The sequence below is a fragment of the Lathyrus oleraceus genome, chromosome 3, assembly GCF_024323335.1.
Source record: "Lathyrus oleraceus cultivar Zhongwan6 chromosome 3, CAAS_Psat_ZW6_1.0, whole genome shotgun sequence".
Classification (NCBI taxonomy): domain Eukaryota; kingdom Viridiplantae; phylum Streptophyta; class Magnoliopsida; order Fabales; family Fabaceae; genus Lathyrus; species Lathyrus oleraceus.
The window spans coordinates 312702556-312714157 of NC_066581.1; the positions used below are offsets into that span (position 1 = coordinate 312702556).

Here is an 11602-nt window from a genome sequence, read left to right on the forward strand (position 1 = left end):
TGAGGGGAATAGATAATAGAAAATTTTCACACTTAGGAACTTAACTTAAAATAAATATATATTATAATAATATTTTTTTTTTTTATAATGAGAAAGGGAAATAACAATGAAAGGGAAAATAGCATACTTGAAAAAAAAAATGAGAATGGAAAGAATATTGTTTCCCCCCCCATACTTAAACTAAACATTGTCCTCAATGTTTTAAGGAAATGAAATACAAAATGGAAATGAAAAAGGAAATAACAGTTAAGGCTGCCTTCCGCCTCTGGTTCTTGGACCTGGTGATCTTTGGCGTATGTCTAAGCTGTCGAATCTGCTAAACAACTCAGTAAACCGCTGGTCGGTTATGGCATTCCGAGCATCCTGTTGCTGTTGCATTTGACGCATCATCTGCATCATATCTGCATTCTGTGCCTGCATACCATCGATAGCATCCATAATGTCGTCGTTGGTCGCAGGTCGTCTTCGTCGACGACGTTGGGAGGATGGGCCGGCTGCATTACTGGAAGGGTTTAGCGGGACTGATTGTTGTGTTGGCGGATGATCACCTTGTTCCATTTCTTCAAACTCATCTGTTTGATGGTTTGTTTGTGAAGGCTCGGTGATTTCAGGAGCGCTGAGATCATAAAGGTGGCGATCCGGGTTTGTGACATCCGTTAGGGTGGTATTGGGTAGCACAACACTTGGGACTGCTTGGTTGTTCACCATAAGATAATAGCCTCCGCCTACTCTGTTTTTAATCAGGCGGCTGGAGCGGCAATAGCTGATATCCATAGACAGGGGAGGTAAGGATTCTAAAGTTTGCAGTTTATCCCCTAGGTTCAGGCCAAGTGCTATGGAGGTTATTAATCCACCAATTATAAAGGGTTGCCGGCCTCTAGCACATAAGGTGCGGATATGATGAAAGAGAAAAGAGGCGGCGTTTACCTTAGTATCCGGTTCGAAAACGCACTGGAGGAAAAATAACTCCTTCGAGTTAACCTTACTGTTGTTTGGTCTTCCAAAAAGTGTGTTTTGTAGGATACGGAGAAAATAACAGATGGCGGGGTTATGGATGTGGGAGAGAAGGAGTTCTTCCCAGTTGTAGGTATTTATACCGGAAATTTTCTTAAAAAGGTCGAAAACTAGAACTGTGTTCCAGTTTGAGGTTGGAGGGATTCTGGCATGCAGCAGACCTTCTGTGGGAAATTGTAGCATGGCACTCAATTCGCGTTGGGTTAGAGAGTACTCGGTGTTAAACATACGGAAGGTTGCCGTACCGGTTAGAAATTCACCTTCACCGGCGGGAGTGGTGTAGTCGTAAGAACTTAGGAATTCTAAGGTTAGGGAAGGGTAGGTGGGTTGGTTATGAGTGCAAAGGAAGGTTAAATCGGCTTTACGGAGCATCCACTCGATACCTTGGAGTAAGCCTAATTGTTGCAAGCAAGTTAAATCGGGGTACCTGGTGGGAGCGACGCCTCGCTGCTGGAAGCGCTCGAATTGCTCTTGCTGATAGTCGTCATCTCCGGATCGGAAGATGATATTTCCGAAATTTTGATTTCCCGCCATTTTGATGAATTTTTGAAGGGATGATTTGGAAAGAAAAAGAAATGTATTTGATATGAGAGAATTGTTTTGTGGTGAATGAAGGAAGTTTTGGTAGGTATTTATAGGAGAAGGATTGGAAGATTGAAGGAAAAAGTGGTTGAAAAGTAATTAAGTGTGGTAAATGAAAATGAATGGGGAATGTAAAGAATTAAAGTGTAACGTTCGTCTCCAACGGCTCCTTAACGTTCACTTGTCTGAAGGGTGTTACGCTCGTCACAGGGGTGTGACGCTCGTAACAGGCATTTTGCGTGCCGTTCGTCATGGAGTGTGTGACGCTCGTCACACCTCCTTTTTGGCAAGGCTTAGTAGCGCTTCACAGAATCACTTTGGTAGGTATTTAAATGTTTCATTTTGCTTATGATCATTTTTTAGTATGCAATTTTAATGCATTGTGCATGCTTACTTGCTTTGTATAATAATAATGGGTAACAACAGTAGAGCGTAACAGGCATTGCATAATAAAATTAACTAAACAGCTTCAATAAAAAGGATCATAATGTATTACAGGAAGGGAAAATAATGAAATGAAATAGAAATAAACATGAATTCAAACAACATTAATGAAAAAAAATCTAGCCTAAAACTAAAAAACTTAGAAAGAAAAATAACTAAATTCCATCTATCTTCGGATCTCTGGCCGGAGGAGCAAAAGAGTTAACATGATGCCGTAACATACGTAACTGACTTGCCGTGCTGCTCATGTGTTCTAGGACTGCAAATCTCAAGCTGTGGAAATCTTCCCTGAGGGCGTTTTGTTCTGACATCAAAGCTTCAATGACGGTTTTAATATCTGTTCCTGGCATATGATGTCGGAGATCAGGCATGGCTGATTCTTCGGTCAGGACAGGCTGAGGAGGAGGATCAATATCATAGTAGCCGGATGGAGTCTGAGGGTCAGATTCAGCAAGAGAGATATGGTCAACATAGTGCTCATAGTCATCACAAATCTCATAATCCTGGATGGATTCAGTGGATCCAGCAGGAGTTGGGGTTTCATTCAGGTTATAGAGCCAGTTCCTTTGGTTATGAACACTAGTTCTAGGATCGGGCATGGTGAATAGGCAGAGAACCTGGTTATCAATAATAAGCTCGAACTCATCAGACCCTATGTTTGCTATAAACATAGTGTTGAAGAGGAAAGGTATACTCAGAGTAGTAATGCCACAAAAAGGGTTCAGGTCAAGCATAGGCTGACGTAATCCAATAGCATTACCTATCATAGTTATCAGGCCACCTATTCTAATGGGTGCTCGCTCATCTTGGATAAGGTGGTCCAAATTAGCTAACATAAAAGTAGCACCGTTTACTGGACGGTTCTGGGAAGCACAAAATATGATGAAGAGTTCATCACGTGAAACTGAAGTACTATTTGGCTTCTTCCCAAATAAAGTGTGGGTCAGGATCTTATGGAAATAGCGAAAAGCCGGGTTATGTATGTTTCCAGAGAGAAACTCATGTTCTTCGGGCTCATCATTTCCAGTCAGCTTACCCCAAAAGTGTTCCAGCTCTCTATATTCAAAAAGTTCTTCCTGGCTTATAGTGAATGTATCAAAGGAGGTAGGAAAACCCAAAAGGTTGGTGAAGTCTCTAATATTAAATTGGTACTCCATGTTGAACATTCTGAACTGGATAAATCCTCTGGTAATTCCTTTTCCATGGCTAGGTAGATAGATTAATGAACTAAGGAATTCTAGTGTGAGTCTCCGGTAGGTGGTGAAATGTCTCAGGATAGGGGAGGTCTCCCATCCTATCTGATTCAGCAAAAACAGGACACTCTGTCTCAGTCCAAGGGCAGTCATAGCCCAATCATCAGCATATAAACTAGGTAGCATCTCTCTAGTGGCTAGTTCTTCAAACCTTCGTTTCTGAGCCATTCCTCTGAACTTGATACCCATACGGTCAAAATGTCCCATCTGGTTAGTGTTAACTAGAGAAAAGAAAACATGAGTTTAAGTCAGGATTTGGCCAAATGCCGAAAGAAGAAAAAGAATTATTATTATTATATGGATATATTTTTTTTCTTTTTTTGAATAAATCAATAATGAATACTAAATAGAAATTAAAAGAATAATTAAGAGAAAAATAGAGAAATGATAATAATAATAGAATAATAAAATAACAGAGTAATTTGTGGGTTGTCTCCCACTAAGCGCTTTGTTTAAATGTCGCAAGCTCGACAAAGAAACTGTTAAATATAGTCTATGAGTCCTGGGGGCGTTTCGTCTAAGTGTAGAATTTGCGAATCTTCGTTGGTTTCCGCATAGTGATAATGTTTCAGACGTTGCCCGTTTACGGTGAACGGTTCTGTAGATTGTCCTTTTATTTCTACCGCTCCACTGGGAAAGATTTTAGTGATATGGAAAGGTCCTGACCATCTGGATCGTAGTTTTCCCGGGAATAATTTTAGTCTGGAGTTAAATAAAAGTACTGCGTCGCCTTGCTTGAAGATTTTCCTTGATATACGCTTGTCATGCCATTGTTTTGTTCTTTCTTTATAGATTTTGGCATTTTCATAGGCGTCTCTTCTGAGTTCCTCTAATTCGTTTATGTCAAGGATTCTCTTTTCACCGGCGGCTTTGTAATTCAGATTTAAATTTCTAATAGCCCAATAGGCTTTATGTTCTAATTCTACCGGGAGGTGACAGGATTTTCCATAAATGAGCTTAAATGGGGTCGTCCCTATGGGAGTTTTATAAGCAGTTCGGTATGCCCATAAAGCTTCTGGTAGTTTCAATGACCAATCTTTCCTTGAAGTGGCGACCGTTTTTTCTAGTATTTGCTTGATTTCTCTGTTAGATACTTCCACTTGTCCACTGGTTTGAGGGTGGTAAGGTGTTGCTATCCTATGTCTCACTCCATATTTAAGTAGTAGTTTTTCGAGTACCTTGGATATAAAGTGCGATCCACCATCACTGACTACTATCCTTGGGATGCCAAATCTCGGAAATATTATATTTTTAAAGAGTCTAGTTACTACTCGGGTGTCATTAGTTGGAGAAGCTATAGCTTCGATCCACTTTGATACGTAGTCAACCGCCACGAGTATGTATTTGTTACCGAAGGAGGGTGGAAATGGTCCCATGAAGTCTATCCCCCACACGTCAAAAATCTCTACTTCCAAAATACCTTTTTGTGGCATCTCGTCACGTCTAGATATGTTTCCCGTGCGTTGACATCTGTCACACTCCTTAATAGCCGCATGTACGTCCTTCCATATAGTTGGCCAATAAAAGCCAGCTTGTAGGATTTTAGAGCAGGTCTTGGATGTACTTGTGTGTCCACCATAAGGCGCAGAGTGACAGTGTTGGATTATATTTTCTACCTCTTCTTCGGGTACACATCGACGGAAAATACCATCGGGGCCTCTTTTGAAAAGTAAGGGATCATCCCAGTAATAGTGTTTTATGTCGTGGAAGAATCTTTTCTTCTGCTGGTAAGATAAAGTAGGTGGAATTATTCCGGCAGCTAAATAATTGACTAGATCAGCGTACCATGGTATGACAGATATAGCTAAGGTGGTTTCTACTTGCATGTCGGAGTTGTTCTCTTCCAAAGTAGCTATGAGTTTGTCATACGAGAAATCATCATTAATGGATGTTCTTTCTGGTTCAAGGTTCTCAAGTCTAGAGAGGTGGTCTGCTACTACGTTTTCAGTTCCTTTCTTGTCCTTGATTTCTAAGTCGAATTCTTGTAGTAGCAAGATCCATCTTAGGAGTCTAGGTTTAGCATCCTTTTTTGTTAGAAGGTACCTGATAGCAGCGTGATCAGTGTAAACTATTATTTTGGCTCCTACCAAGTAAGAACGAAATTTATCTAGCGCAAATACCACTGCTAGGAGTTCTTTCTCGGTTGTGGCATAATTCATCTGCGCTTCATCCAGGGTTCTGCTAGCGTAATATATAACATGAAGCTTTTTATCCTTTCTTTGTCCTAAAACAGCACCTACAGCATAATCACTGGCATCGCACATTATTTCGAATGGTTCATTCCAGTCTGGTGTCTGCATAATGGGTGCGGAGATCAATGCTTGTTTAAGAGTTTGAAATGCTTTTAAACAGTTATCGTCGAATATGAATTCAGCATCTTTCATTAATAGTCCGGTTAAGGGTTTAGTTATCTTAGAGAAATCTTTGATGAATCGTCGGTAAAAACCGGCGTGTCCTAAAAAGCTTCGTACTTCTCTCACGGTTCTTGGGGGTTGAAGATTTTCGATTACCTCTATTTTGGCTTTGTCTACTTCAATTCCTCTGTTCGAGATGATATGTCCCAAAACAATGCCTTCTTGTACCATAAAGTGGCACTTTTCCCAATTAAGTACTAAGTTTACTTTTACACATCGCTCAAGAACTCTTTCCAGGTTTTCAAGGCATTCTTCGAAACTTTGTCCGTATACAGAAAAGTCATCCATAAATACTTCCATGATGTTTTCGAGAGAGTCGGCGAAAATTGCCATCATGCATCTTTGAAAAGTTGCAGGGGCATTACACAGACCAAACGGCATTCGTCTATAAGCGAAGGTACCAAAAGGGCATGTGAATGTTGTCTTTTCTTGGTCATCAGGGTGAATTGGTATTTGAAAGAAGCCTGAATAACCGTCTAAATAACAGAAATGTGAATGTTTAGCTAATCGTTCTAACATTTGGTCAATGAATGGTAAAGGGAAATGATCTTTTCGGGTTGCTTTGTTTAGTTTTCTATAATCAATGCACATTCTCCATCCCGATTCGATTCGTTTAGTTATAGTTTCTCCTTTTTCGTTTTCAATAACGGTTATGCCTCCTTTCTTTGGTACAACGTGTACAGGACTGACCCATTTGCTATCAGATATAGGATATATAATACCTGCTTCCAATAACTTGGTTATTTCTTTCTTTACTACCTCACTTAGGATCGGATTTAGTCTTCTCTGGTGTTCCCTAGAGGTTTTACCGTCTTCTTCTAACATGATGCGGTGCATACAAATAGAAGGGCTTATTCCTTTAAGATCGGTTATGTGGTATCCTAGTGCGGTTGGATATTTTCTTAAGATATGTAGGAGTTTTTCTGTTTCGAGTCTTCCTAGATCTGCATTGACTATCACAGGTCGTTCAAGTTCTAAGTCTAGGAATTCATATCTCAGATTTTTGGGAAGTGTTTTCAAATCAGGGGTTGGTTTGTTAAGACACTGCGTAGGGTCCGGTGTTATTGCTAAGCATTGTTTAGATTTGTCTTCCAAAAGATAGTCTGATGATTTGTCTTTTCCTGACTCTGCTTCTTTTATGCATTCATCGATGATATCCATGAAGTAACATGTATCTTCTATTGCAGGTGCTTTCAAGAATTGGGAAAGAATGAATTCAATTTTCTCTTCACCTACTTCAAAGGTGAGTCTTCCTCGTTTTACGTCTATGATTGCACCGGCAGTTGCTAAGAATGGTCTTCCTAGTATAATAGGTGTAGTATCATCTTCTCTAATGTCCATAATTGTGAAGTCAGTGGGAATGTAAAACTGACCTATGCGTACGGGAACGTTTTCAAGGATTCCTACAGGATATTTGATGGAACGATCTGCTAATTGCACAGACATTTTGGTCGGTCTTAATTCTCCCATTTCCAGTCTCTTACATATGGATAAAGGCATAACGCTAATTCCGGCTCCTAAATCGCATAAGGCTTTGTCGATGACAAATTTTCCTATGTGACAGGGTATAGAGAAGCTACCCGGATCCTTGAGTTTAGGGGGCATGTTTTGGATTATAGCGCTACATTCGGCAGGGAGTGTAACGGTTTCGCTATCCTCAAGTTTCCTTTTATTAGAAAGAATTTCTTTTAAGAATTTAGCATATGAGGGCATCTGCGTAATAGCTTCGGTAAACGGAATTGTAACGTTTAATTGTTTAAGGAGATCGACAAATTTTCTAAATTGGCCTACATCTTTGGTTTTAACAAGCCTTTGAGGGTAAGGTATAGGTGGTTTGTAAGGTGGTGGAGGTATATAAGGTTCCTTCTTTTCTAGGGTATCCTTATTACTCTCTTCCTTTTCCTTAGGTTCACTTTCCTCAGTAGATTTCTTAGGGTTTTGGTTTTCTATCCTTGGATCAGACGGTCCTTCCACTTCCGTTCCACTTCTTAATATAATTGCATGAGCTTGGCTTCTCGGATTAGGTTGGGGCTGTCCAGGGAATGTACCAGTTGGTGCAGCAGTAGGTGCTTGTTGTTGAGCTACTTGAGATATTTGTGTTTCTAACATTTTGTTATGGGTAGCCAAGGCATCTACTTTGCTTGCTAGTTGTTTAAGTTGTTCGCCAGTGTGTATGTTCTGGTTTAAGAAATCTTTATTGGTTTGTTGTTGGGAAGCTATAAAGTTTTCCATCATGATTTCCAAGTTGGATTTTCTAGGGTTATTATTGTTAGGATTCGGTTTCTGATATCCCGGAGGTACAGATGGGGTTTGATTCGGAGACTGTCCAGGTGCGTATAGAGCATTATTACTCTTATATGAAAAGTTTGGATGGTTCTTCCAATTTGGGTTATAGGTATTCGAATAGGGGCTTCCTTGAGCATAGTTTACTTGGTCTGTTTGGATTCCAGTCAAGAGTTGACATTCCGCAGGAGTGTGGCCTTGGATTCCACAGACCTCGCAATTCTGAGTTATAGCAACCACGGCGGTTGGAGGTGATACGTTTAAACTTTCAATCTTCTGGACCAAAGCATCCACTTTTGCATTAACGTGATCAAGGTTACTTATCTCGTACATGCCAGTTTTCGGTTGAGGTTTTTCCACTGTTGTTCGTTCGGTTCCCCACTGATAGTGGTTTTGGGCCATGCTCTCGATAAGCTGGTAAGCATCAGCATAAGGTTTGTTCATTAGTGCACCACCTGCAGCGGCGTCTATTGTTAACCTTGTATTGTATAAGAGACCATTATAAAATGTGTGAATTACTAACCAGTCTTCCAAACCATGGTGTGGGCAAAGTCTCATCATGTCTTTGTATCTTTCCCATGCTTCGAAAAGAGACTCGTTGTCTTTCTGTTTAAATCCGTTTATCTGGGCTCTTAACATAGCTGTTTTGCTTGGTGGAAAATATCGGGCAAGAAAAACTTTCTTCAACTCGTTCCATGTGGTGACTGAGTTGGAAGGGAGAGATTGAAGCCATCTTCTAGCGCTATCTCTTAATGAGAAAGGAAAAAGACGAAGTCGAATTGCCTCTGAAGTGACACCATTAGCTTTAACAGTATCAGCGTATTGGACAAATACGGATAAATGAAGGTTTGGATCTTCGGTAAGATTTCCAGAGAATTGGTTCTGTTGCACAGCCTGCAACAGTGAAGGTTTAAGTTCAAAGTTGTTTGCTTCGATTGCGGGCGGAGCAATACTTGAATGCGGTTCATCTTGCGATGGAGCGGCGTAATCTCTAAGAGCACGAGCTGGTTCTGCCATCTCGGTTAAAGAAGGAAAAATGTTTTTGATATCAGGAAGGTTTATAGGAGGGAGATTGTTTTCAGCACGATATTCCCGAATTCGTCGTAAGACTCGGAGATATAGTTCGATATCGTTGATTCGTAAATAGAGCGGTTCGCCTTGAGAGCGAGTGCGTGGCATACAAATCAACGAAAGAAAGAATAGAAGGAAAAAGAAACCTTAGTCTCTACAGCGTAACGGAAGAGTTACGATATCGATTGAATAAAAGTCCCCGGCAACGGCGCCAAAAACTTGATCGCTCGACTGTGTGAGTCGAGAATGGGATACAAACTGCAAGTGCACAGTTCTATCGCGTAGTTTTAAAAGATATCGATCCCACAGGGACTTATGAATCGATATACCGTTATCTAAAGTTACTACGTAAATCTAAGGTGAAAATGTTTGATTGTTTGGGGAAAAACTAAGAGCTAAACTAATATCTAGATTAAATATCAATAAAACGGATATCGGTATGTAGTTCGTCAAAACTAGGGAATCAAGTCTTTGTCGGTTTCCAGGTTTTTAAAATAAATCGTTTCAGTTAACTTTATTGGTTAAAGGTTTTATCTCAAACTCTCGCTCTGTTGAATAAACCATGATTTTATATTAATGTTGCTGTCACTTATAATTAAGTCAAAAACCATATTTTGAAAGCAATAAAGTTGCAGAAACTCTTTTTAAGAAAATACTGACCGTTTTAAACACCCTTATCTCAAACTCTCGCTCTGTTGACTTAGGTTATATGATTAAATCCAAATGCTTAACTCTCGTCCTCACATTCGATCTTTAAAAATACTTTTTGGAAAAGGTCAGAATTTAATTGACTCTAAAACTTGCTCTCGCCCTGATCTAGAATTAATGCCTAACTCACACTGTCCAGTCAAAACCTCAAACTCTCGCTCTGTTGGTTTTAACTTCTTTATGTTCTTTACTTTTTGTAAAAAAATCTTGTTATTAAACCTGTAAGTTGAGACCGTAAAAAGATTGATTCTAATTTTAAGTTTAGATAGACCGACTCAGTCTCGACCCCTTTTTCTGCTTACTTTACATACCGATACCTAGGCAAATTAGCCAGACATGCTAAATAAATAAGAATTTATATCATGCATAAACAGACTCATTCCAGGCAGGCAATATGAATAAACAATAGAATAAAACATTAAAAATTAAATAACGATTAAAGAACCTGAATGCGTAATACAATGGTCTTGAACACTCCACCACAAGCCGGTAGGATTTGTTCTTGGATTCTTCAATTAAACAGTAAATTAAATCAAGGAAATAAAACTGGAATATAACGTAAGGTTAAATCCGGTATAAAGTTGCACAGTAGTTTCCGGTGTAGAAACTACTACGCGAAAAATATCTAAAAGCTAAAAACGGGGAAGATAAATTGCAAGGGGAAAAGAGAAAGTAAAACTTGCAAAAGAAATAAATAAAATGAACAATGTTGGAAAGGAAGAAAAATAAGCAAAGGCGTGAAAAATAAATTTGGCAGAGCTTCCGCAAAACTGAGCGTGCAAAAACTGTCCCTTTGAAAGTTCCCAATTAGCTGCTATTTATACAGCTGCTGGTGTAACTACTTTTCAAGGGTTTCCGTGTGCGTGGTCTCGTTCCGAGGGTCAAGCGTGCGTGGAAGTAGGCTTCAACGTGGTCAGTTGAGTTCCTTGCGCCAAAAATATAGAGGACTGGTGTGACGTTCGTCACACCATGTGTGACGCTCGTCACAGGAGTGCTTTTAGTGTGACGCTCGTCACACTCCTTGTGACGCCCGTCACAGGGGAAACGTGCGCTTTCTTTTGGGTTGGGCTTGGTCTTGGTTATTTGTTTCCTTTTTTATTGCTTTTTACACCTCCTTTTCTTCCCTTTTTCACTTTTGCTTCAAAATGGGTACCTGATGTAAATAGAAAAGAAATACTGCATAATATCTGATAAAATGGGATAAATTAAAGTAAATGATAATATAATCTAATTAAATTAAGTCTTAAAATGTGATATAATTTCGTGTTATCAGTATTGTATGGAATCGTTGCCTTTTTTCCTTCCTTTGAAAGATGTCTTGGTTCAAGGATCCATGCTTGTGATAAGCGGGTTGAGTGTTCTCCAAAGAATGACTAAAAAACCAAAAAAACTAAAAGCAAAACAATACTAACTTCTAACTCATTAACAACTAACTTTTAATTTCAAACCACTTGGACCATATTGTGTGATATATTCCTTTTGGTGTATACTTGTTTATTTGTGTGGTCTTTGACCATTAATGTACATAATAATAACAAAAATCCTAAAAAACTTTTGTGTGGACTATTGACTTGATCTTGGACAAATGGACTTAGAACCTAAGCAACATTCCTATGCTAAAGGACTTGGCCAATGCCAACTTTCTGTGAAACCAAGTGCTTGCAATCTGAAACTTCATCTTATGCATCTTTGAAGATCTCTTTGAGTTCATCTGCAACATGATCATTGTGAAACTGTTATTTTGAACCTGTGACTTGTGAAATCATATGTTACATGGGCTATCTTGAAGAAGATCATGGAGTGGCTAAGCTTGGATGTGGCTATATTTATTTG

General features: G+C 39.4%; 1 pseudogene; it reads left to right on the forward strand.

Annotated features, from left to right (window-relative positions):
• The first annotated feature begins 8522 nt into the window (after positions 1 to 8522).
• On the forward strand, positions 8523 to 8622 carry LOC127133821 (uncharacterized; annotated as a pseudogene).
• The last annotated feature ends 2980 nt before the right edge of the window (positions 8623 to 11602 follow it).